The sequence below is a fragment of the Cebidichthys violaceus genome, unplaced genomic scaffold, assembly GCF_023349555.1.
Source record: "Cebidichthys violaceus isolate CVI_PGR_0920_01 unplaced genomic scaffold, fCebVio1.0.p SCAF_19, whole genome shotgun sequence".
Lineage (NCBI taxonomy): Eukaryota > Metazoa > Chordata > Actinopteri > Perciformes > Stichaeidae > Cebidichthys > Cebidichthys violaceus.
Window position 1 is genome coordinate 9,317,529 of NW_027176361.1, and position 27,500 is coordinate 9,345,028.

The following is a 27,500-nucleotide window of genomic DNA, read 5'->3' on the forward strand; positions in this document are numbered from 1 at the left end:
CCACATTCTAATATATTGGACATCTCATTGGAAAAAAAATAATTTATTTGGATCTTGTAATATTGTAAATGGATGAGTGAACTTGTACTTGTATAGTGCTTTTCTAGTCTTCAGACCACTGCACTACATGTCATCATTCACCCATTCACACCCATTCATACACTGATGGCAGGGGCTACCATGCAAGGTGCCACCTGGCCATCAGGACTAAATCAGTCATACCCATTCATACACCACCTGCACAGCCTGCGGGATCAATTTGGGGTTAGGACACGTCGACATGGACAGAGCCGGGGATCGAACCGCCGATCCTCCGATTGAAGGACGACTCTGCTGTACCACTGAGCCGCAGATTGCAATATCACTCGACTGTTGCACTTGAAATAAATCAGCTAAATGCCATAACAAATAAAAAAATAAAAATTAAAGTGGCGGAAAAACGCTTGGAGTGGTCAAATTTTTTTGATGACCAATGACCAACTCTCCAGAGTCTTATAAAATTGTGCCTTGACATCAGCACAAGAGCTGCTGATGTCAGCGGCAAGTGTTTTGTGTGTGTGTGTGTGTGTGTGTGTGTGTGTGTGTGTGTGTGTGTGTGTGTGTTCACGAGTGTGTGCCATGATCATAATGTTCTTCTGGTGTTGATACATTTGATAACAGCATGAAAAATGAACGGTCAATAAGAGCGTTTTCATGTCCAATATAAATTACCAAAGACAGCTATAAATATTGTAACGGTGAGTGTAGTTTTTTGTGTGTGTGTGTGTGTGTGTGTGTGTGTGTGTGTGTTTTAGATACAGTATGAATATAACATGCAGTGGTAGGGATTTAAACAACTTTATACTGGGACCAGATTTCTACCATTTGCAAATCTTTCAGCGTCGCCGTGGAAATACTGTGCCAATCGTGTTGTAATCATTCCTGTAATCCTCTTCCACTGGAATTCAAGTGCAGGCAGCCTTCTTAACACACACACACACACACACACACACACACACACACACACACACAGTTTGTACTACTGCTGCATTTGATCCTTTTACATCTTGCATTGTGTCTGTATTTGAGGTGTGTGCAGTATGCATGTCACTTCCCTTGTATTTGAAGTGTGTGTGTGTGTGTGCATAACCATGTGTCCAAAATATGCCTGTGTGTGTGTGTGTGTGTTTGTGTGTCCTTGACCAGCTGCAAAGGGTAGAGGAAATGAGGCGGAACTCAATCTGGTCCACACCTGTCTGTCTCTCTGGAGGGAGGGAGGAGCCTCGGGCCTCAAACACACACACACACACACACACACACACACACAAATGCACACACGCGCACGCAGCTTCATAAGTGCACTGTTCACGTTCTGTATGAGCAGATAGATTATGCATGCATCAGCCAGCTAAGGAGCTTGGATCTATTAATGTATGCACCAAGACAGTTTTATGTTTGTGTACGCTTCATGGGAGAGGGGAAGGACAGTGAGAGAGCAATGATGTGTGTTTGTGTTGCATGATGGGGTGAGAGAGACAAGGGGAAGATATTAAATGAGTGACACACAATAAGTGTAGAGAAAGAGACATAGACGGGCAAGAGAGGAGCGAGGTGGAGGAAGGGAAAATGAAGAGATTGGGGATGACAGTGAGCCACACAAGGACAGAGAGAGAGAGAGAGAGAGAGAGAGAGAGAGAGAGAGAGAGAGAGATAGAGAGATAGAGAGATTGCACTGGTAAGGGAGGGTGGGGGGTGGGGGGTTACTTCGGGACGCCAGAACCCAGTGACATGACACAGATGCACTGTGCTACTGTGCAGAGAGCAGGGGGGAGGCGGGTTTATAGAGACAGAGGAGGAGAGGAAGAGGGGGATGGGTGTGTGTGTGAGAGCTCAGTGCCGCTTCCACACTATTCTTATGGTAGGCTCAGTGTGCAGATGAAAACGTGTCTTTTCATGTTAAAAGAGCTGCATGTAACACCAATTCATCATTTTAGATAACATAATTATTATAATTACTGTCAACCTGGTTTCAAAACGCAGCTGCTGGTCTTTAACAAAGTCAAGGAGATGAGATCATATACAGGCAGATCCTAAGGAAGGTTCTAAATGCCAGTTTAAGACTGAGGCTCAAATGATTTTTCGGCATCTGCGCAGCTACATCGGTCCACGAGGGGTCTGCCTGGTATACATTTTGTCAAGAGCTCATGTCCACGGACTGTACCAGCCTACAAACACACCAACTGCACATATGTGGAACATGTCCGCGTATGAAGACGCTCAAGTGAGGGACTGGGCTTTTGGAGTCAGGGTCCCTTAGCTCTGAAACTTCCTCTCTGAAAATCGATGAGGCTCAGTAACATCTTTTAAAGCACCCCTGTTCCCTCGCGGGATGCATCGCTAATAGATTTTAAGCTCCAGCTCCCTCCTCCCGTCATAGTTTCATCATTTGACGGTTTTAGAGAGCAAATTCTGCTGCCTGGTGTGTAAAATCGACAGTGCACATGCATTGAATAGCAGAACAAATGCAGTTAGGACTAGTTAAATTCCTCTTAAATGACTTTTATGTAAACGTGACTAGGGTGCTTATTCAGACATGAGATTAACGTGAAGGGGTGGATGCCTGAAGAGCCCCTTTTCGACCAAGGACTCTGAACCTTTTGAGAAACTCGTTGCATTTCAACAGCAGGGACCAGGGTCTAAATTAAGTCGCGAGCACATTGTACCCCCCAAAAAGGGTCTGTTTGAGGGGTAGTACTTTCTGAAAGTACATGAACTATCAGGGTGGGGTTTGCAAGGATGACCGTCGCTGATTAGTCAAACACACACACACACACACACACACACACACACACACACACACACACACACACACACACACACACACACACACACACACACACACACACAGCGCTGATGCTTCAACTCATTGACCGCTTCATTCATAAAACAAGTAAGAACTTCAGTCTTGATTTAGACTAATTCAGGCCAAACTGAGAAGGCCAGCGGTAGACAAGAGGGATACAAAATAGTTTCACGGCTGTTTCGTTTAACAGCCCAAATGAATGACTATCATACACTCAAGAGATGATTTACTGTGGAGACAGATGCTCTTGGTTTCATCTCCATTAGGGTTTGTATGTTTTGTAGATGGAACAGGTGGGCACACTGAAGTACAGGCTGCAGAGTGTGTTCACCCCTGAGACCAGCAGCAGCGCTCCTCAGTCTCCAGGTCTTTAGCTCGCTATGGACAACACTGGGCTGAAGGAACATTTCAGCTCCTTCTAAATTGTCCCGGGACTAAAACTACTGGGAACTTCTCGGTGGAAACACAAGCTTACAGGAAAAATAACCATCGCCATCTTTATCCTCTTCTGTAGAGCTTCAGAATCAGAGGAACCGGGAGAGACAGAAGAAACCACATTCATCCACATCTTAGTAGAAGAAATGTAGTCTGAACTATAGTAATAAAAAAGGTGTGACAGAAATGCTGCCGATCATCTCCAAAATCATCTCGATGGTTTATAGAAAGTATACTATGATGTTTAGAAACCCCATATGCAACAATTTTAAAGTGAAACAGATTCAGATGCACACATTGCAGCATATGGTAAATTATGTATGTCATCTGTCTGCTTGATAACACACACACCCATACACCCTTACCCCCCCCCCCCACACACACACACACCATCTCAATTCCACGTTGCATGCAGAGGACCTTACAGCAGAAGAATGTGCTTCCACCCACACACAACATCAGTTGTATTTCTTTTCACTACAGAATGTCAAACATTAGCATACATATATATGCATGCAGACGGGCTATCAGTCTGCCAACATATAACAGCAGAGCCCTCCATCCATCCATCCTTCCTTCCGTCCTTCCCTTCACGCTCTCCCCCCATTCATCTCATCCCCTGCTTTCTTCCATCCCTCCCTTCACACCTGCCAGGCCTACAGCAAGGTCACACACCTCAATTACCCTGTGCTCGCACAAGCAGACACACACATGCACAAAGAGCGAGCGAGGGAGTGTGATAGGGAGGGAAGATAAGAAAGGAGGGGGTGGGAGCAGATTTCACGCTACCCTGAGCACTGGCTAGCATGCACCAGTGTTTCTGACATTTTATTTATGATGTGCAATGTTCAGCGCCTGCCCTCTCCTCTCTGCTTTATCTGCCACTTTGTGTCTCCGGTTCAGGAGACCAGAAGCATTACTCTTTGATAAATATCTTTATCAAATTAATCAAATTATCAAATGTGCTATTCATATATCCAACCACATGAATAGTAACACATGATGTTACCTGCACATCTTCTGTGTGAATAGTGACAATGCCTTACTATTTCAATAGATTATGCTTTGTCTTTTTATTAAGTTTCAAGTTCAGGATTCAATATTCACAAAAATGTCATCACAATTTAAAAAAGAATCACAATTGCCTGAAGCAAAGTGAGGCGAACAGACGCTGAGACATTCAATAATCACCCTCTCAACGTCTAACGGTCTGGATATCAGGCTGCAGCATTGGCACTAATGTGCCTTACAGATAACACATCATGAATCCCAATGTGTCTAATAGTCATATTAATGTACTAGTGGTGAATGTGATCCTCCCATTAGGGCTTTTTGTATCTGCAGGCAGACTGCTGTTCACCCATGCAGCCACGGGAGGCAACCAGCTGTGTTTACACTGTGGGCTAATACAGCCGCCATATGGCAGGCACGCACGCACGCACGCACGCACGCACGCACGCACGCACGCACGCACGCACACACACTGCTCCAGGAAACTGCAAACGTAGTGCATGCTCAGTCCTGTGCTTAAAGCTCAGCTTGATTGGAAACTTTGGATAAAAGACTCAGATGAGTTGGTCTGAGCCTAAAACGTAGAAACAAGTTTTAGGCTCAGACCAGACCCAGAATATTTTGCAGCAGTGGGAGGGTGGAGGACTCCAACACTCATTAGAAGCACAACACTGCTCCGATATATTAAAACCACCTCCACACGATGGCCTACGGCCAACAGCTGATGCGTGTAGGAGTTTTTAATGTCTTATTAAAGGATTCTCAACTCACAAAGCCACTTGAACTTGTATTTTTTTAATGGCTCAAGAATATATTTAGGATTTCTGTTAAACAAAGACAGAAGGAAGAAGACAACTGATTGGGCATTGTTGACCATCTGACAGAGACGAGATGGAGCACACACACTGTGAAACTTATAATTCAACACATCAGTGAAAGGCCGACTCTCCCACTGGATTTCTGTCTCGTGACGTTCTCCATCACCCTGCCCCACCCTGTCCCACGTGTAATCTACATGGACCATAGCCTCAGTTACCAGTGCATCAGTGCAGTATAGACAGCTTCAAGAGTGACATCTAACACTAGTCAAACAAAGGAAACAGAGAAAATCAATTACATCACCTACACCGCCCCCCAAACACACACACCCATCTACTTCTCCCCTCTCTGATCTTTGCAATCAAAGCCATCTGATCACAGTGTGTGTGTGTGTGTGTGTGTGTGTGTGTGTGTGTGTGTGTGTGTGTTACAGAGATGAGGAAAAAAAAAACAGAGAGGGAGAGAGAGAGAGAAATGTGCAAAAAGCCAAAAGAGTTGAGGTTTCAAACAGATGTATTTTTTTAGGTTTTGAGTGACACAGATTTACAAGTTTATGGTGAGGAGGAAGAAAGGGGGAGGCAGAAAAAAGAGAAGGCTGTGAACGGATATGGGAAGATATAGAAGAGAGGAAAGGAGAGGCAGGGTGCAGACAGACAGCGGAGGGATGGAGGGCTCAACTCCTCGAGACAGATCATGTTACCAGTCTGGGGGCAAGCAAACACACACACACACACATGCACACGCACACACACACACACACGGACCCATAAAGGTCACAGTGCACCCGCTGCCCTCCAGACACACTCACGCAGAGACACAGATATCCTCTTAAACGCTCCAAGGCAGACGCAGCTTTGATTTCTCACACTCTATTTTATACACACACCAAATGCACACCTGTCATTTCTACAAATGTATGACTGACACAATTGCATATATGACATTTTGTCTACACATACACATAAAAGAATATGCTGAAACAAAATCAAAAGAAAGCATGCAAATGACAGACAGAAAATGAGGTTTATAAGAAAGTGTCAACTGGATCTTACCAAATAAACTCCCAGGTGGCTCAGCTGTGACTTGTGACTCATGTATTGAGAAGAAGTGGAGCGAGAGACATTGTGGGACACACATGCGCGCACACACAAGCACGGTTATCATGGAAGTTACACAAGTGAGAGGGGTCAGGGTTCAGCGTGGAACGGGCTTAAAGAGACAGGCGATGTAACACGCAGGAGGGAAAACAAGAGCAGGAAAAGAAGAGGAAGAAAGGTGAGAAGACGAGAAAAAAACAAAACAAGGTATTAAGTTGGGTAGAAAAAGAATAGAAGAGGGAGAGAACAGGGAGGAAAACAAGCTAGGACAGAGGGGTGGTGTTAGTTTGCATGTGACGGTATTGAAGAGGTGTGTACTAACAAGTTTAACTTGTGTGGATTGCTGTTTTACCCATGTTGCTTGGCTTCTGCTGGATGTGCAAGCAGCCTATTGTTAGGCAAGCATTTGGTAAGATGTAAAATAATTCATCACCTGTTGACTTATTACAAAATAAACACATGATTTCACTTCCTCATACGTGTAGCCCTTGAGTAAATAAACATTATCCCATTAAGCGAGTAAAACCAGTGAGACAAAGCAGGACTAAACACCATGTTTCAGTCCTGCATCATTAACAGCAGGACAGACGTCGTGAACGAGACTCACCTTTTCATTCACAAGGATTGCGCACACACACACACACACACACACACACACACACACAGACACACACACACACACACACACACACACACACACACACACACACACACACACACACACACACACACACACTCACTCACTCACTCACTCACTCAAGTGCAAAACCTAACCTGCGTCTACTTTGGAGTGTGCTCCCAGGCATATACACTCAGCTTCATGCACAAACTCAGATGCAGACACAAGTATAGAAACAGCTTGACATGCACAAACAATGACATGCTGGGCAGTGCCACGTCACTTTATGAGAAGCGCCACAGATAAACAAGTAAAGAGAAAACGAAAAGGAGAGCAGCATGAGAGCAGAAACCTTCAAAGAGCCTAAGCACATTTGTTCCTCGCACAATTACAGAGCGCAGTAAATACACAGGGCATGGCCAAAGTCATGTGTGTGTGTGTGTGTGTGTGTGTGTGTGTGTGTGTGTGTGTTTATGGGAATCTGTGTTTGTGCACTTATACTAGTATACATTCTATTTTCCTGTGGTTCACATTTTGAGCATTCAGCAGCTGCTCCTACCCAGAGTGCAACTGTAGGATAAGCTTCAATGCATTACAAGCTGTTAATAATGAATACAAGCAGCACAACATCAACAGTCATTGTCGGGGAAATAAAGACGTGCTTGGTGCAGAAATTACGAGCAAAGACAGAAAAAGCCAGGAGCAGAAACGTTTCAATTGTAAAACTCCACACTCTTACTAGTGTTTAACCCCCCTCTGCATGTCTCTTTCCTCTTCTCCTCCTCATTCCCTCCTCTTAAATCTAGAGCTATAAAGAACTCTGCATCCTGCATTACAGAGCGAGCACACTTTAACAATTCACAAACCTTCACACACATTATGCAAGAGACGCTACAAACACACACACACACACACACACACACACACACACACACACACACACACACACACACACACACACACACACACACACACACACACACACACACACACACACACCTGGTTCAGTCAGTCAAAAGGTCCTCTATACAGAGGCCAACACAAGAAACCTATATAACACACACACAATGTGTGTGTTCAGTTGTGTGTGTGTGTGTTATAGATTTTGTCTTCACTCAGCCTGCCAATCCCCCGTCTATCCCCAGTAGTAGTGACACAGCCCTCTCCTGACTGAGACAACTGGAAGCCATTACCTTAAATCAACAAACCGCAGCTTGTCTCCATCACACAAAGACGCCATGTGCACACTCAGCATACTACCTCGGCCCTGTGTGTGTGTGTGTGTGTGTGTGTGTGTGTGTGTGTGTGTGTGTGTGTGTGTGTGTTTGCATTCAAAATGTCTCAGTATGGATATTTCTCTCTCAATCTCCCAGATACCTCTTTATCGACTCCTTTTCCTTTCTCTCATGCATGTCTCTGGCATCAACTCACATCCGGAACAACTTTAAAAAATGTAGTCAGGTAAAGTCTGCATCACGTGACTTTGGGGTTGTGCGTTACAATATTAAATTGTGAATAATTCACATGTCTTTACAGAGAGCTTGTTAGCATCTTGCTACAGTGCACATTCTATCGGTTGTGAATCTATAGCTCCAGTGTTTCGTCTCCATACAGCAGCGCAGCACTGCTGCTTAGTATAAGCTCTGCGTCGGTTTGTGCTCTGATTCATTTATCATGCAGTGGTTTCAATGAAAACTCAACTACTGGCCTTTGCTGCTGGTGTTCTTCACCACTGTTTTGGAAGAGGGAATCAACGGGAGTAACAGGTGACCCAGGTTTAAATGTAAAATATCTTCTTTTTAAAGAAGTGCTGTGCAGTGGATCCAAAAGTAAGCGATACATATTTAAACAAACTTTAAAGTGTTACATTTTATTCTTGGCTGACAAAAAAAAATGTGATATAATATTGTTGCCATAAAGCCCACCACGTGGATCTGACCTTCCACCAGACCGCCCAGCCTCTCTGTCTCTGTCTCTCATCATGTCTCTATCACTTCCTTTGTCTTACGTTCTGCTAATTATATACAGCTACCTACACAGGCTAGTTTCCATGGAGGATATTTGCTCTGAGGCCAAAGCTAATCTTTTTGAGCCCTTTGACCCCGCATAATAGAATTAACCACCTAAGCCTTATCCCTCTGTGCCTTAACAAACTGTGCTTTTAAATATAAAACTGGTGTAGTCACAGATAAGCCTCAGAGCAGAATATTTACAGTACTACTACTGTGTGTGTGTGTGTGTGTGCGCGTGCGTGCGCGCGTGTCCGTGTGTGTGTGTGTGTGTGTGTGTGTGTGTGTGTGTGTGTGTGTGTGTGTGTGTGTGTGTGTGCAGAAGAACATGCTAAGCAACAGAGTCTGGATCTTAAAGGAACTGGCACAAATTCTGGGAAGTATGCTCGCAACAGCTGACTGTTGTGCAAGGAGAATACTGTTAGCACTTGCACCAATGTATATACAGTATTTAATACACCACAAGGCCAGCTGGTACCACCTGCTACCTATAAACAACCTCCAATATTTGCTTCAAGCACACACTGTTTGAAGTAGTAACTTGCAAATCTGAATATACATACGTGTCTTCATTTTTACTCTTGGATGTCACTCAACTTCTAACCACTTTATTATATCTTTAACATGAAGAAGCCATGAAGCTGCAGAGGAAGTGGTGTGTAGTAATGTGCCAAACAAATGAACAAGTATGTAGTGGGACATCAGCATCACCTTCAAAAGATGAAAAACACTTCTGAGACGAAAAAACTCGGAAAAAGCATAAACATAAAAACTATGAGCAGATATCACCAAAAGTTGTGGGCAAAGTCAAGTATATATATATATATATATATATATATATATATATCTATATATATATATATATATATATATAGATATATATATATCTATATATAGATATATATATCTATATATATAGATATATATATATATATATATATATATATAGATATGTATATATATAGATATAGATATATATAAATATATATATATATACATATCAGAGTAACAAACAGACATTTCATTTTCATGAATGAGTCTCAAGCTCTTCCTTGAACACAGGCTGTTATTAGCACAGCTCCAGCCCGTCTATGCACAGACACAACCCAGCCACGGCGCCAGCCAGCCAGCCAGCCTCCCCTCACCTCCACCCCTCACCTCCTCTCCTGCCTGTCTGCTCCTCTCCTTCTCCTCCCCCTTTCTCTCTTGTTTAAAACACAAGGCAGCCCACCCCTCCCCCTCTCCTCTTCCCTCTCTCTTCTTTTTTTCTTCGGCAGGCAGCACACTCAATCACCCTCCCCCCCCTCCTCCTCCCCTGCCATCTCAGCCTCCATTCCAATGAATGCACAATCTCCCCCCTTCAGCCGAAGGGGGGGGGGACTGCCCCGGGGTTGAGGAGGGGTAGAGAGGAGAGCAGCACACATGCACACACAAATTCAATCACAAATGCCCCCCCCCTCTCTCTGTGTGTGTGTGTGTGTGTGTGTGTGTGTGTGTGTGTGTGTGTGTGTGTGTGTGCGCACATCTGCAGAGGAACACAGGAGCATGGTGGGTGACAGACGGGGGTGGAATATTTGGGTGGCGTCCTAATGGCTCTCTGTGCAGGAAATGGCTTGTTGCTACACAGACAGCTCCAGAATCAACTGTTATCACGGGCCAAATCCCCGTATTCTATCTGCATCTGCAAAACACACACGTTCACTCACAGCTGGGCCAGGTCACCCCCCCCAATCAATGACTATGCAAAACTGTAGCCTACAGAGAAAGAAACAACAGTCTAATGGAAAGTAATGGAATCTGTCTCGCCACATTATGGATGCTGTTATACTATGTTACTTTGTGTCTTACTAAAAGCATAAATCGTTTTGTGCTACATTTCGCTGAATCAACCGAAATACGTTTTATCTTTTCTGCTTCGTTTTGTTTTCTACCGTCCTTTTTACTGAGACGTAAAGAATGTTTCATTTAGTGAGTTAGGCTGTTACCTGGAGAAAGCCTTCAAGATGAGAGAAACACTCTTTATCAGGAAACACTTTAGGCGCACATAAAAGTTATTTCTTTTAAAATTATAAAGACACATTCATGTATTCACACGGAACACCACTAGGTATCAAATGGCATGACACGGAAATACAAACCTTCTTATTTTAGTTTACTTTCTAACTTACTTCTAACTACAGCTGCTCACTATAAAATATGATTTTCCCTTCTATAATGTAATACTACCCATCTAAATCAGTTATGTTCCAGTTAATATCTTTATTTATCAGATTATATTATTTGCCTGTGTATTTACCGGTACAGCATATTTTATGCAATAAATCACTCCATTTGATGAAACATAAAGACCTATCAAAAAGTAACCCATCCTAGTATAATAAATGATTCCATATCATATTCTCCTGTAATACACCGTTCTCTGCAGTCAGTATGGGAACCAGCAGCACACTATAAACAGATTAGCGCAGCATTAGCACAGCATTAGCGCAGCATTAGTGCTGGCTGTGTCCTGTATACGGCGTATCCTAATCGGGCAGGGTTATGTCAGGTAGTGAGCGAGCAGCTATGATGTATTCCAGCCCACAGCAGGGGACCCTGGCTGAACCGCTCCTGGCACGCTATTGGATAATCCTAGTCGGGCAGGAAGTGGTGGATGAATAAGAAAAAGAAAGACAAGAAAAAAAAAAAAGGAAAGAGAAATGTCAGAGAGTATAGGGTGCTCTACTTACGCTGGTAATGAACTATTGAAAAGAGAGAAAGGAGGAAAGTCCCCGGGGAGCACATGAAGGGTGGGGGCGGAAAATGGAATAGTAACACTGATTCTGACTTGTGTGTGGAAGTGTGCATGTGTGCGCTCGCATGTGTGGCGGACTAGTAGAGATCAGTTTACAGTAGCATGCGTGAGGTGTCTTTCTAGTGAGGCCTTTATTCTAGGAATATTTGTATTGGTTTAAACACGGGGGGGGGGGGGGGGGGGGCAGATTTAATTAAGACAGGGACCGATACACACACACAACAATATTAGCTCTAGGCAGACGGCGGCACAAGTGTTGTGTTTCTCACACCCTTTCGCAGGGAGGAGCATGCACACACACACACACACACACACACACACACACACACACACACACACACACACACACACACACACACACACACACACACACACACACACACACAGTGCCGGCTCCTATTAGCTCTTTATATATCAGTAACACACACACACACATTTACAAACGGGTGCTGACCGCAGACCAGACTACTGACAAGAACAAGGTGTAAGCCCCCAGACCACAACACACATGACGGAACGGCACACACTTTGTAGTACAGAAGAAATGTGTGTGTTTATATGTGTAAGAAGCTAATGGGAGCCGGCATCTGTGTGTGTGTGTGTGTGTGTGTGTGTGTGTGTGTGTGTGTGTGTGTGCGCAGAAGAGATAGACAGTCACCGATTAATGCTTAGGCAGCAAAGTCACAAGACCCATGTTCAATACGGTCACCTCTCTATTTCACAATGGAGAGAAAAAGAGGAGCGATAACGAAAAGGAGAGGAGAAAGGAGACGAGGAGAAGAAAGAAGGAGAGAGACCTTTTGTGCAAACTAGCATTTACATCAGCAAAGATCGAGAAGTGAAGATGGAAGAGCAAGAAATGACATGCTAGTGTAGAGTGAAGGAAAAGGGATGAGAAAAATTGAGACAAAGAGATAGAGGAGTAAAAATGAACTACTTTTTGTATTTTGTTTTCCGCGCCGGTGAGCCAGCTGGCTGCGGAGCCGTCAGGGGTATTTAAATCGGCCGGCTCTGACATGAACCGCTGGTTTTTAAACTAACACGTTGGGACCTTCAAGACTCCTTTCCTTTTGTTCCCCAGTAAATGACAATCACATTCATTTTGGAATATTTGCTTTCATGTACAGCTCTAGCAGACACTATATAAGGAATATTGTGATAGGAGCGTTCACTCTCTCCACCTCCAAGCCTTCTTGTCAAATCTTTTACCAAAAAAAGAGTCTCTGTGGTCGGTGCTCATCTATTTCGGGGCATCCTTCACATGCAAAAGTTTGGGAAGCCCCGTGACATAAACATTCAAGCCCGTCCACAAAGACACACACACACACACACACACACAAACACACACACACACACACAGCCCCAGCTGGAGCACACAAGCTCCCTTTGTGCTGCATTCCTCACGCCTTTTAGCCTTAGCTTCAGCCTTTAGCTTAGCTCCTCTCCATCTGCACACACACACGCGCACACACACATACACACACAGCAACTTTCTCCTGCTTTTGTCTGCAGAGGGGTAGCGGTGCAAACAGCTGAGAGCTCGTGGATAGGGAGCTTGTCTTACCGTGGCCGTGGCTCAGGTTGAGCTGAGAGGCAGACGCAGGGTCGGCTCGGTGGAGTAAAATCCCAAAGAGGTTTGTTGGTTGAAGCGGCAGCCAGCTCAGCAGATTCCCTCTACCTTTCTTTTCCTTGCCTTTTCTGCTGCCTTGCCTGCCTGCTCTCCCAGCTTTGTGTGTGTGCCTTGTATTTTCCCTTTAAATCGCACCGGCTGCCTCCCCCCACCTCCTCAGCGCACACACACACACACACACACACACACACACACACACACACACACACACACACGCACCGAGGCAGCACAGAAAACACACACCGCTCTTGAATATGACACTGTTGTCAAAGGCATGCAGCGCTGTTGTTGTTTTTGTTGCTATACATTGTTTTCTTATTCTACAGTATGCAAGGGAAAAAAACAGAAAGGAAAAAAAAAAACAGACCAAAATAGGAATCCTTTGTCTATCTTCTTCTTCTCTCCCTCTCTAAAAAAAAATAAAAGTGACTCTCGTTTCAGATCCTCTCCTTCTCCTCCTCTGTCTGTGTTTTTCTCCCTCACCCTCTCTCTATCTCTCTATATTCTGTCTAGCTTTTTTTCCCCACTCAGTAGTCAAACAAAGAAAGGAAAGGAACAGAGCGAGCGCACACACGCGCACAAACACACTCACACACACACACAGACACACACGACACACATTCGCTTGCTGCTTTCTCTCTCACATACACATGCAGAGGCTCGGAGCCCAACCCCCCAGCCTGCCTCTCTCTGATTTTTTTTTTTCACTCCCTGCCTTTCTCTAAACAGCACCTCCCCCCTTTCCACCCCCCACCCTCTCATCCCTCCCTCAGCCTGATCTGGCCTCGTTCTCATTCGTCTACCACCCCTCCCTCTCGCCTCCCTCCCTCTCTCTCTCCCTCTCTCTCTCTCTCCATCCTTCCCCTCCCTACCTCTGTGTGTCAAACAGATGGGATTGGGGAGCAGAAGGAGCCTCTGTGTTCACTCTGTACCTTGATTTCTTTTCTTCATTAGTGTGATGTAAGCCTGACGGAGATGCGCTGTGACCCACAGTACAAACGCCGGTGATTTAACAAATAAATAAACAAATCGATACAGATGCAGATAACCTTCGATCGGGGTTATAAATCTCTGCAGCGTGTGCTGCTGCTGCCCAGATGTGAATTTACTGCACCAACATCTCCGTACCAACAGATGTGTGAAGCCATACAGCGATAAGGGTGTAGCATAAGAAACAGCTAGCATGTGGCTCGACAGAACAATGGCTTCTAGGTACAGAATCCAGTTCTGGTACAACATGATTACTGGAAGACTTGGGAACTTCTGTCAGCATGCATTTAGTGTTTTGATTGGATTTACCACATCTACCGTCCGTTTATAATCAAATGAATTGGATTACATGATTGCGTTACTGCCATTTCCTCTTCGTAAACTAGGTTTTGTGTACTTTTTGTGTACATTCCAGTTTATTACAACTTGGGTCTTATTTGCAAAGTTAGGTTGACTGTCGTATACATCAATTATGACGGACTGGGCGAGAAACCAGAGCAGTCAGACAAAATGTCAGTAATAATTCCTAACTGCAGCGGAAAGCTGTGCACAGGTACAACTACTGCAAGAATGGAAGGTCAAAGTGGAACCAGGACGTGGGCGTGTTCACTAGATGTTTACAACAGATCATTTGGCTAATGAGTTCACCATTTGCCATTGTTTTCTCTTCTAAATACCTTTAGCTGTGCTGGGGGTTTGTTTCAAAGTTGTCGACTGCTTATGTTTGTACCTCCTGCATTACCAATAATAACAATAGCCAGAAATGCAAAAGTAAGATGCAAGTTTTTCTTGAAGAGAATGAAAGTCAGTTCTTTTTGTTTTGTGTTATGAATTGTTTTTACCTTCTTCCACAGTGTTCAGTGTCTTGTCTGTTTTCTCAAAGAAACCACTTGTGTTGAACAAAGGAAAGTCATTCCAGGTCAATATTACTTAGTTTACTGACAAATGAACAAACAACCAAAACTGTTCAAAAGTCTACTATAATGTTTTCTAACAAGTATCCTTTTCATTGCCCTTCACTAACTGTTACTGTTTACAGTAAGCACAGAAACCATGTTTCAGCTCAGAGCTTTCAAGCTGGAGCAGTGGAACAAGTAGTGCCCACTTGTTGGCATGTTACAGTACAAAAAAAATGCATGCTTCATGTTTCCTTTCCTTCATCAGGAGATGTTTCCTATATCTCACATTCAGAGAGAGACACACACACACACACACACACACACACACACACACACACACACACACACACACACACACACACACACACACACACACACACACACACACACACACACACAGCATGCCCTCTTGAGTGCCGGCCACGTGCAGGAAGATGGAATTCCAGAGCGGAGAGAAAAAGTACAGTTGGAAAGCAGAGGTGGAAAGAGAGAGGGAGGAGAGAGAGAGATAGAGAAAGAAAGAGGGAGGAGAGAGAGAGAGAGAGAGAGAGAGAGAGAGAGAGACAGAGACAGAGAGAGAGAGAGAGAGAGAGAGAGAGAGAGACAGAGACAGAGAGACAGAGAGAGAGAGACAGAGACAGAGAGACAGAGAGAGAGAGACAGAGAGAGAGACAGAGAGCGAGACAGAGAGAGAGAGACAGAGAGCGAGAGAGAGACACAGAGGGTGGTAGGGGGTGACGGTATGGAAAATACAGCATGGAAATGCTGCACTCTCTGACCAGGGCATAGGCTGGAGGAAATATAGGAACTGTTACTGCTTACTCACTGAATCCTATAGACTGTGCCCTCCCCCCTCCATAAAGAAGCCAGGGCACCAGGACCCTCTGCTCTCCAAAAGAGTTCATTTCAGCTCCTGCTGTATAGCATGCATCTAAAGCACCTTTAAGAGAAACCCTTTCATCGGGGAGAAGCTACAATGTAAAGTTATCACAGCTGATTATTCTAACCACTTCTCATTCGTTTCATCTCATACAGTTGAGCATCCAACAAGGAAGCGTAACGGCGGACAGACAGAAAGTTTACTTCATAATCTTTGATTAAACAATTAAAAGGTGTGAATATGTCTGCATGATAACAGACTTGATGGGGCAGAAGCACCGTTCCGACTTAAGCCTGTAAAATGAGATAATCTGCAAACTATTGCTTCAACTTAGAAGCAGAACAACCGTATCTAGTTTTTACATGAACTCAGCATTTGTCCTCAGCTTTTGAACCAATCTAAAGCCTTGTTTATGTACGTGAATGAAACACAGTGGTGCGGACCGTCACGGATGGCGTGAGAGCTATGAGCAGGAGTCAAATATTTGCAACAACTAAAGCATTATAATGGAATGAAGGTTGAAAGTTTGAATATCCTGTAAACAATATGATTCAGCAGCTGTTTAAAGCTTTCAAAAAGGAATTGGCCGTGTTCCTTAAGAACCGACATGTTTATAGTAAACATGCATTTGTTATTCGAGTTAAGTCTAAAAAAACGGCATACACTCAGCGGGTGCCTAGTCTTAACTCTTAGAGAACACCTGCTGGAGCAGTGAGCAGTCACTGGGACCAGCTCCAGTCAGAGACCAGTAAGTCCCGAACAAACACAAGCAGAACCTGCTAACAGAGAGGCCAGCGGCAACATTACTGGGCAACAACTTAAGCTTAAACTTACAGCAAGTATTGCAGACCAACTTCACCATTGGCGCATATACACAAGCCAATAGTTTGATTTACGAACAAATAACCCGGCGAACCCAGACACCACCCAAAAATCTCCATCTAAACTAAGATTCTGAAAGTTTAGTGAGCCTTCAAACTTCTTCTTTTTAAATGATTTAAACTAATGTCAGCTTGAGCGACTTGTTACATTCCTCCACACTTACATTAAGATGTATTCTCATCATCTCCTATCACTCCCAACAGGTGATAAGTGTTTGATGACAGCTGTACTCTGTATGTATGATCAGTGGACAAACACAACACATGCCTTCAGCCCAAAAGTGACTCAGAGGCCGGGGCTGTAAAGAAGACTTTTATCTGGTTAAATGAGAGCAAGTGAAAAAAGGTGAGTCGATGACGGAGAGCAAGGGGCGGAGGAGGAATCCACCCAGGGATGGAGGAGGAAGAGAGAAGTCAATATGGTGGCACGTTACATAATTCTCTCGCTGTATTGATTTATCGCCTTGCAGATTTGGCCCCTAGCCAGTATGCAATAGCATTTGTAATATTTGGGCTGGGGCCCAGATGGAGAGAGAGGGAGGTAAAGAGAGACTTAGATGGTGAGGGCAGATAGATGGCGACTGATGGAGAGGACAGTTAAAAAAAAAAGAGGGGGGGGGGGGTGGGGGTGTTGAAGCAGAGAGAGGGTGAGCAATAGCTGAGAATTTTTGGGATGCCGCCAAAGTAACACCGATAAAGAGTGCGAAGAGAGCAGACGCAGCGATTGATAATGAAAAGAGACGGAAGGAAACAAAGCGTTTAAGAGAGCGCTTAATTGAGCGAGATGGAAGTAGCTGAGATTTGGGGGAGAGGAAACAAGCGCGAGAGAGGATGAAGAGATAGTGACAGATCGAGGGAGAGAATGTGTGTCAGTGGGTGCACTGCAGGTCACCCTTTATGCTGTAATCAGTACCGTTATATAAGAGCCAGCAGCACCGGGCAGAACAGCCCGACTCGCCGGATCTGCAGGACAGACTGGGTTTACTGCACACACACACAGTACACACAGTGCGTCTTCAAACACTAGAACACAAAGTGCCTGTGGCCACGTACGCTGGATATAAACTTCAGTAGCATTCACAGGTTGCTCTGAAAATACGTCCACACTATCTGGTTACATTTGAAAATATGATTCCTCTGAAATCGACAACCTGATTGATCAGGTGGTGGAGCTCTATTTCTGTCACTTTTTACTGAGCGCAACAACATGACGGCCTTCAAAGAAAGTTGAAAAGTGTGCGCCGTTATCCCCAGATCCTTCCGAAAACAACCTGAAAACCTCGAATGGATGCACGCCGTTCCACATCATTTTCACATTAGCTGACTTAGGTGTGGACGTGGTTCACTGATGTTACTCTTGAATCCCTTCATGGAGGAGCACCAGGGCCTCTCTGCTTCCACCTCTGTACCTCTTTTCCCCCACTGGCACTTCCTCCTTGTTGTGACATCTCTCTCTCTCTCTCTCTCTCTCTCTGAACTACAGACGGATGAGGGGAAGGAAGCGGAGATAAAGGCAGAAAACTAGATTAATGGGCTGAATGGAGCACAGAGAGGGAGAGAAAGAGTGAGAAGATGGAGGAGAGAAGAAGTAGAGAGCGAGAGGGAGGCTGAGCGAGAACAGGCTTTCCTTGTGTTACTGTGAATAATTTACTTTATTCCCCACTCTCTCTCTTTCTTTTAAAAGATATATTGAAGATATTCATGGAGAGGGAGGGAGCTGATTAATTGCCAATTAATGTTTAACGAGGTACAGCTGTGTTCAATTAACACTGGTTTAGCCCCCCCCCTTCCCTCTTTCTCTCCCTTCATCAAGTATCATACTCTCTTCTATTTCCCTTCTGCTGTTGATTCCACACCACAAGTGTTACTCGAGAGAGAGAGAGTTGAGAGAAAAAGAGAGAGTAATCCATTGGAATTAAGACGATGACTGGAGCTTATTTGATCAATTCCTTCAAAAACTTTGACTTCCAGCACTTTTTAGTCAGTGAGAGATCTACCCAATACATATCTGTGTGTGGATGCAAATGTGTCAGACCAAGTCCGGAACCGGCTCGTCTTCATTTCCGTGGAAGTGAACCTTCTCTGTGAAGAAGACGCACGTAGATATCTCTGTGAATAAACAACTATAATAATATATATATATATATATATATATAAAAATATATATATATATATATATAATATAATTCGAGCCTTAAAGGAATAGTTTAACATTTTAGAGAATATGCTTATTTGCTTCCTTGCCAAAAGTTAGACGACAAGATGCATAAAAATGGCATGCTGTGTATTTAAATGGGTTATGTGCCACACTATTTCCTTGACTTCCTCAAGTCTCCGCTGGTTGACTTCAGGATGTCCGTTTGAATCTCACCGCGGTCTTCATGCTCAGCTAAGGTAACCAGCTGCTGGTTGTAGCCTTATATTTACTCACGTATGAGAGAGCTGTTGATTTTCTAATCTAACTCTCAGAAAGAAAGCGCATACGTGCGTTTCCCTTAAATAGAAATTGTTAATAGTTCAGTTTTATTGCGGTAAAGTTAAAAGAGGTCGGAGGTTCTGAAAGGCTAAGATATCACATCCAAGAAAACCCAAAACCGAAAGACTCTTTTTAGTGGCTGTCCAGTTTTGACACTCAGGAAGCCCATTTTTATTCACTTCAAACTGATGATGGAAAACACCTCATTTGCATAATTTTTAAAGTTTCCATGAAATTCACTTGACAGCTGGAAGTATATATAGCGAGATTTGAGAGAGTGGATAGTCGGGCCAGAAAAAAACTTCCATCAAACTAAACTTGCTGGACTGGGAACACAGAGTCCATGCTGGCAGTACATTTGACCACCGTGACCGGCAGAAAGCTGACAATATGTAGACTAGAAGCACACTACTCTCACACACACACACACACACACACACACACACACACACACACACACACACACACACACACACACACACACACCTGCAAGCTGTGGGAGGCCCGACTGTGCACATTTCACCCTCCATCCTACTACTTGCAACACTAAGGGAGAAATTTTTTTATCACAAAAATGTGATAGAATTATTCCCCCAAACTGCAACAGTCCTATTAAAAGGTTATTAAGCCACATTACAAGTGCTTTAGAAACCGTAGAGAATACAGCCAACCTGTCAGCCTAAACCAAACACTCGAGCTGCAGTGTCTTCATATTCCGATGCCATTGAATTAATGCCATTCAAAACCTATTGAATTAAATTAAAAATCGACCTTAGTTGAGCTTTTACAAGCTGAATTTAGAGCTTGACATTGTCCCATGCTGTAGCTAACTAAAATCTTCATCTCTGATCCATTACTTTTTTTATTCTGAGGGAAATATACACAACTGTATATTCTGTGATTTACATTCCTATACGTATATTCATATATATTCGTAAACCTTGCAACACTTTTTGATTTTCCCTTCCAGACATTTTTTCTTTTGTCCAACACACATCCACCTGATGCCTTTGTTATCTGGCACGGATCCATCAGGTGTAGTGAGTGTACTGTGTGCAGTTTACTTTAATGTCACGGTGGTGAAGCTCTTAAAGGCCAGACTGTTACCTTTTCTGTGCCGACACAGAAACGTCCCCGGTGAAGCTTTAGAAATGTAACGCCACATGACAGAAATGTCATTAGTTCCGAGCACAAGCCGGAGTGGATGTTGTAGTGTGCGATCGGCACAGATTGCCGATGAACCCAGTGACACCGAGACATTTGGATTCTACATCATGCCTCCATTTGCCCTCCTCCCCCTGCAAGCCAAGACCCACAGGACTTGCAAGTTTGATGCCTTCTTTTTTTCTCTCCCTCTCATCCGCCTTTTTCTTCATCATGCCTTATCTCTTTCTTCACTGTTCATCTGATTCATCATCTCCTTGGAGCCACTCCCTCCCTCCCTCCCTGTGCTTGTCTCTCTGTACAGGACATCACTCTGTGTCAATTTGGATTGCACTGTGTGTGTGTGTGTGTGTGTGTGTGTGTGTGTACACTGCCTTCACTGTGGTAACGAGACTATGGACCCAGCCTGACCCGACTAGTTCATGATCATTGGGCGCATGCACACACACACACACACACACACACACACACACACACACACACACACGGGATGCTAAATATTGCATCTGTCTGGTGGCGTGAAAGTGTGTGTGTGTGTGTGTGTGTGTGTGTGTGTGTGTGTGTGGCTATGTGTGACTGCCGTTGTATATGTACTTGTATGTACCCATTTTGGCTTCCATCACAATCTGATACCTCCACCCATCTGTTCACAAAGGAGAGAGGAAGAAGAGGTGGGAGCATGCAGAGTTGGCTATCACCCTTCATATCTGCTCCTCCTCTTCCTCTTTATCTGCTCTCTTTCTTTGTCCTCTACCTCTCTACCCATCTCCCTCTCTCTCCTCCTCCTCCTCCTCCTCTCCTCTAATCCCTCCTCCTCTCCCTCCTGCCTGTCTCTGCACTCCTCTTCTCCTCCTTTCATCTTCAGATGCAGGCAGAATGGAGCTCAGCTTCCTCTAAAGACCCAGCAGGTGTGTGGTGTGTCTAATTGCAAGTAAGTGTATGTGTGTGAGTGCGCAAAATGTGCTTTAAAGTCCCGCGTATAAGAGCCCCCCCCCCCCCCCCCCATGAAGTCACATCGTGCCTGTGTTTGTATCTACTGTATGTGTGTTAGCTGTGTGCGTTTGTATGTGTGTATTGGAGATATCTTGTTTCCTCAGGGGAGTCCAGGCCCATTTCCACTGTCTGCTGCAGCCAACCAACCCAGCAGTGCATCGATAATCTATTAGGGTAGAAATACACACACACACACACACACACACACACACACACACACACACACACACACACACACACACACACACACACACACACACACACACACACACACACGCGCTTGTTCCTCTTACCTGCCCCTTGCTGAGCACACTCTGGGTGTGTACTGACTGGAACTGGGTGGGCCAGATATTGCCTGTACCTGAAAAGCAAGCATAGCGCAGATATAAGAATGAATACACACATACACACAACATTTAGCAGTGGCATTGGCTAATATATATATTGAAGGGAGTAGTGCAATGCTTAAGTAGTCGTCAAACAGCCAGCCACTTCTATTGTATCACATTCCCGCTGTACAGACTGCCATGTTCAATGCTGCGAACATTACACCCATAAGAGATGGTTGAGAATCTCATTATGAAACCATGGGCATGGAAAAAAACTGCCTCCGCTCTTTTGGGAAAGCTCTCCACAAGAGCATTAGTGAGGTCCGCCATCGATATTAGGCGACCGTTTCTTTATGGACTTCTCTTCGTAAACAGGGTCATAAAAACTTCCCTCGACACAGGGCTGTCCACAAACGTTTGCCTGTGTAGTGCATTAGAGTGCTCCAATTCCTTTAATGTATTTCTCTATACATTAGAGTACATTCAATTTCTATACAATAAGTAAATACCAAATAACCATAAAGACAAAACAACAGCACAGCAGAAACTATGTAGATGCATCATCTGATGTAATCCACGTTGTTCATATGAAAACAGACACACACACACACACACACACACACACACACACACACACTAAGGTGAACAGAACCCAATGAACTGACCGACCACACAGTGATTACAGCTACCAGACAGGACTTACACTCACTGTCATTATATCCTCACACACACACACACACACACACACACACACACACACACACACACACGGGGAAATTGTGACAGCGATGCACAATTGCACATACAAACAACACACGACCAGACAAAACACAAAAACAAGATACCAGCATGATGTAAGGAGGCGCAATATCAAACATCACCATAATGAAAGCTAAAGCCTGTTTATCGACCAGTTAAGTAGGACAGGAGGAGCTAAGCCCCAAAGATGCAGCGTGTTTACAATAACACAGCCATACACGGATAGTGTAACCACAATTTAAATACCCTGCTGCTGCCAAACTACGTCTATTTGTAGCCCCGTAAAACACCAGCAGGGTTTTTGTGCCATATACTGGGGGTCAAGTCCAGAGGGAATGACCGATCATACTCACATTAGTGAGTTCAAATAGAATATATAGAGTGAGTTACTTCTTTTGTCTGAGTTTGATTTGATTAGGGCTGCAAATAAGGATTACTTTCATAAGTGATGGAGATGAGATGTTGTTGAAAAACAATGCCACATCACAATGTCCCAGAGCCGACGTGAAAAACCCAAAGATATTAAAATGAAAGTGAAATAAAACATATTGGCTGATAATATGTAAGCGTTATTATGGAAGTTCATTACAGCAGGACAGCTATAATTTTACAGTGTAAATGTCTCAGAGATATGTGTGCGGTGTTTTAAGCTCCTAGGACATCTCGTTTCATTAATTTGATCACCTTATCCGCTAACTGAAATTGGTCATGCTGTTGCAAATTCAAACCTCAAAAACCTAAAACCCGAGCAATCATTTCAGGTAAACCCTTAAGTATTCCATCATCTACCATTTTTCTCTTTAGATAATCCCTGGATTCCTGCCTTTTGGAATTCCTCCACAGATTATCGCTTAAACCACTCCAGGGCCAAGGAGAGGAGGAGGAGGGAGGGGGGGAGGATGGAGAGGGGTAGGGGGGGAGTTTCGTTTTAAGAAGTTGGAAGTCTGTGAATCTTGCTGGGCTTGCAGTTCCCCCCGTGGACACGTTTTGTGCATGTCGAGGAATGCGCTCGCTCCATCGCTCTGTTGTAACCCCCCCCCTCTTCCCATCCCCTATCTCCTTCCTTTCCTTCTCCTTCCTTTCCTTCTCCTCCTTTAGGGAACAGAGGCATGAAGGTAGACACAGACAGCCGGGCTAACTCACAACAGCTCCCGTGATCTGCCTGACAACAGCCTGAGGGCCAACACATAGGCACACATACAGACACACACACATGCACACAATCAGAACAGAGATGGGGAAAAAAAGAGACCAAAGCGGGGCCCCGGGACGGAGCCTTAAGGCACTCCAACCTGGTGACACAGCAGCAACAGCTTCCCTCCAGGCCCCCAGCTGCTAAGCCTACCTAACCACCAGTTGGAAACTGCTCCACTCCTGTTTGCTAAGTGCCTTTGTTTGGCAGAAAACAATAACTTACCCCCCCCTGCTCTCTAATTTACAGGGGAGTTGGCTCATTCCTCTCAGTGGAATGTACAGTGGGAACAGCTTGCATTTCATGACGGGGTGGAGAGAGCCGTGATGAGGGGGGTGGTTATCCGGCCGAGTGGGGCTCATTGAGGGCGGGGTGAGTGAGTTTGGCCGCTATTTTTAGACGACATGTCATTTTAAACTCGTGGTGTGTTCCTGTTCTGTGGTCAAGGAGTGAAACAGTACACAGTAGATAGACTTGCACTGTACTGATATCCGTAGGACAAAGTACTGAACCTGCAAAGGAGAACTCCAATCAAACTTTTAGCAACCAAACCTGCTGTCAAGGCTCCAGGCTTACCCAATGCACACAGAGAAATCCTCTTTCAAACAATAAGTAATGTAAACACAGCACAAGCTAAACAATAAAAAGCAGGACAAATACTGAAATCCATATGTACAGAGGGAACAGCAAATATAAATCCCCCATAAACAGAGGACAAATCATGGAAGCTATTGAGCCTTTCTGAAATGCAAACAAAAGCATATGCAAACAGTCACACAATCATCGCCTCCAAACCACGCCCACTCAACCCACTGTCTCCTTACTTAACCTGCAGTGGCTGACAGAACGGTGAGAAAGATGCACAAGGAGAAAGAAAGCGATCCAAGTTCAGCTCGTCTCAGTGAGCGAGTGCCGAGCCTGAAAGGAAAGGGACTGAAAGAGGGAACGATAGAGAACATATGGTGTACGGGGACCTCGTTTCCTTCCCTATCCCTCATCTCCTCCGTTTCCCCTCATCTCACACACCTGGGACCATTACTCCTCATGGAATCAACACCCAACTAAAACTCGACTTTCTTTAATTAGTTCTCGCTCTTCCTCCCCCATCCATATGCTCTCATCTCTCCGTCACCATTTCTCTCTTTGTCTCTTCTCCAATCTGCTCCGTTTCTTTAGTCCCTGCCGTCGTCACGTCTTAACGACTTGGATTTGTTTTGCTCTCAGACTTCCCTCTTTACACCCTTTCCAACTCAATTTCTCATTTAGAATGACTGTATCAGGCTTTGTATACAAAGTGAATGTGGAGCTCTCACAATTCCTGTATCCATTGCCTCTGTGTGTGTGTGTGTGTGTGTGTGTGTGTGTGTGTGTGTGTGTGTGTGTGTGTGTGTGTGTGCTGTAAAGGCCTGTTTGTCTGGGTGTGGTATGGAGTCAGTGTGGGAAATAAGATTGAGGAAGTGGGGCTATTCCCACATTCTACTGCTCAATTACTCAAAGACGAAGTGATAGGACAGACAATATACTGCTGGCAGATTGATCCGTGTGTGAGAGGGCATGAGAGGGAGACAGAGTGCTAGACATGAGAGACAAGAAACAGGTCGATCCGCAAGTAAATCCCAACAGCAAGACAACAATACACCTTGTGTGATTTCAGCAATCTGGACAGAAAGTGAGCAATCAAAACTTGTCAAATGCTCACAAACGTCACTTGAAGCCATTTTCAAAGCCTCTCCCTCCTGCCCAGCAAGAGAACATCATCTCCTCTACAACTTAAAGCTCACTCGAGGTATTTTGTTGTTGTTTTTAACACATTTTATCTCCCAGTGAATAAGAAAATGCTAAGTCTTCAAAGTGCATGCAATATCTATCTCTATCCCCTTATTTTAGCTGTAGTCTTTTTTGCAATTGTATTCAATTCTGACTCGAGCCCCGTAGCACTGTTACAGTAATGGTAACTGGTTTGTAGTACTGCACGGTTGCCTGGGTGATGTTTGCGTTAAAATAAACAACTCAAACGTGACGTGGACACCTAAGATTACCACCACATCCACCGAGGGAAAGGCTCGTCTGAAAGGAGCTACTGACTTGGCTGTCTGCTTGGCTTTGATGTCTGCAACCCTGACCACAAAAGGGACAAGTCATTATATGACTGTGTGTATGTGTGGTTGTGTGTATGTGTGTACGTGTGTGTGTGTGTGTGTGTGTGTGTGTCTGTGTGACACAAACAGGGCACGAAGGAAATTAGTGCTTATTTAAATCACAGTGACCTCAAACCTGTAAGCCCACATCAAAGTTGTCCACTTGCTATGTACTACATGTGGTATTTTTCTCTTTCAATTAGACAACTTTAATACGTCTTATCTGTCAAGAGCAATTACAAGACACGTGGGAGGAAAATCATGTAATAAATGCATCCATGAAGCATCACTAAAAAAGTAGATTTCTTTGTTGGGATGTACGCCATTTAAATATGGGATATGAATAGGTAGTAAATATAAAGTAGAGACAAGAGTAGCCTTGTGATTTATGTGTCCTAATAAGGCCACAGCTCACTTGGGTTCGTGACAGCCATTATTATGAGTTATAGGGGTCTTAATGAGAGCCGTGGCAGCGTCTTTATTCATGGCCCACGTCTTGAGAGTGAACAAATGCAGACAAAAGTGAATAGACACAAAGGCAACAAAAACGACATGGCGTGTGAATGACCAGACTTTCCATCACACAAATTACAGGTAGACCGATGTCGAGTAAGTCACGGTGGAAGCAAAGAAAGTGTTACAGGACAGGAACTGAGTCTATCTGAAGAGGAGCAACTCTTCAGATTGAATGTGCAACTTTGCAAACGGTAAAATAGACAAATGCAAAACTAGGTTCTCACAAGAAAAACAATATTAAGTAAAACAAAGGAATGCTTGTTTTTGGAAAATCTTAAGGGAAATGTGAAAGCCGAATATGCTAGTTTAGTCAGTGCATCATGACATGTTGTGTTGCTATATGTTTTTGTTGTACTAATTAGAGGATGGAATGCAATGAAAATCAGTGGGTGGAAACGACCAAATGACGCAGAAGCACTAAATCAGACCGAGAAGGAAAATCCCACAACTGTCTTCAATATGCTGGAGCATGTGTTGCATATTTGTTCTAGTTTTGTGTGTGAGAGTACGTGTGTGTGTGTGTTTGACTGATTTTTTTTTATCTCTTCCAGCGTGCATTTGTAAACTCCACCTCCCTCTGCCTGGCCTGGTTGCTAGGAAACCTGCTTATGGCACGTGCCTGACTGTCTGGCCTGACCTTTGACCCCACAGAGCTCTAACCCTCATGACCTCAGCAGTGGTCTGGCAATTCATCTTACTGACCACTCACTCACACACTGCTCTCCGCGTACGTGTGTGTGTGTAAGCACTTCATTCATCAGACTGCAGACAAATCCGACTTGTTTTTCAAATCTGATCTTTAAGACAGACTGTCAGCGTTTTATAACACTGTTCTTTGCAAGTGATCAGATTGGATTTATGTGTGCCAACGTCACCAATTTATGTGCATAGGTTGCTTTGGTGACTACGTAGCTACGCTAGGATCGGAACAAGACTGTAGACGCAAATGAGTTTGTGTCAGCTGTGGGTGAGAGGAAGAACGTGCGTGTGTGTGTATTTGTGTATAATATGTTTTTTTCTGGAGTTG

The 27,500-nt window shown here is 44.3% G+C and overlaps 1 protein-coding gene across 1 annotated transcript in view; it reads right to left on the minus strand.

The window, feature by feature from the left end:
* kdm6ba (lysine (K)-specific demethylase 6B, a) overlaps window positions 1-27,500 on the minus strand; it is a 91,715-nt gene that overhangs the window by 37,317 nt on the left and 26,898 nt on the right. Inside the window, exon 4 of the mRNA XM_068713569.1 lies at window positions 21,833-21,900. The gene's annotated coding sequence lies outside the window, so the exon portion shown is untranslated. The remainder of the gene's footprint in view (window positions 1-21,832; window positions 21,901-27,500) is intronic.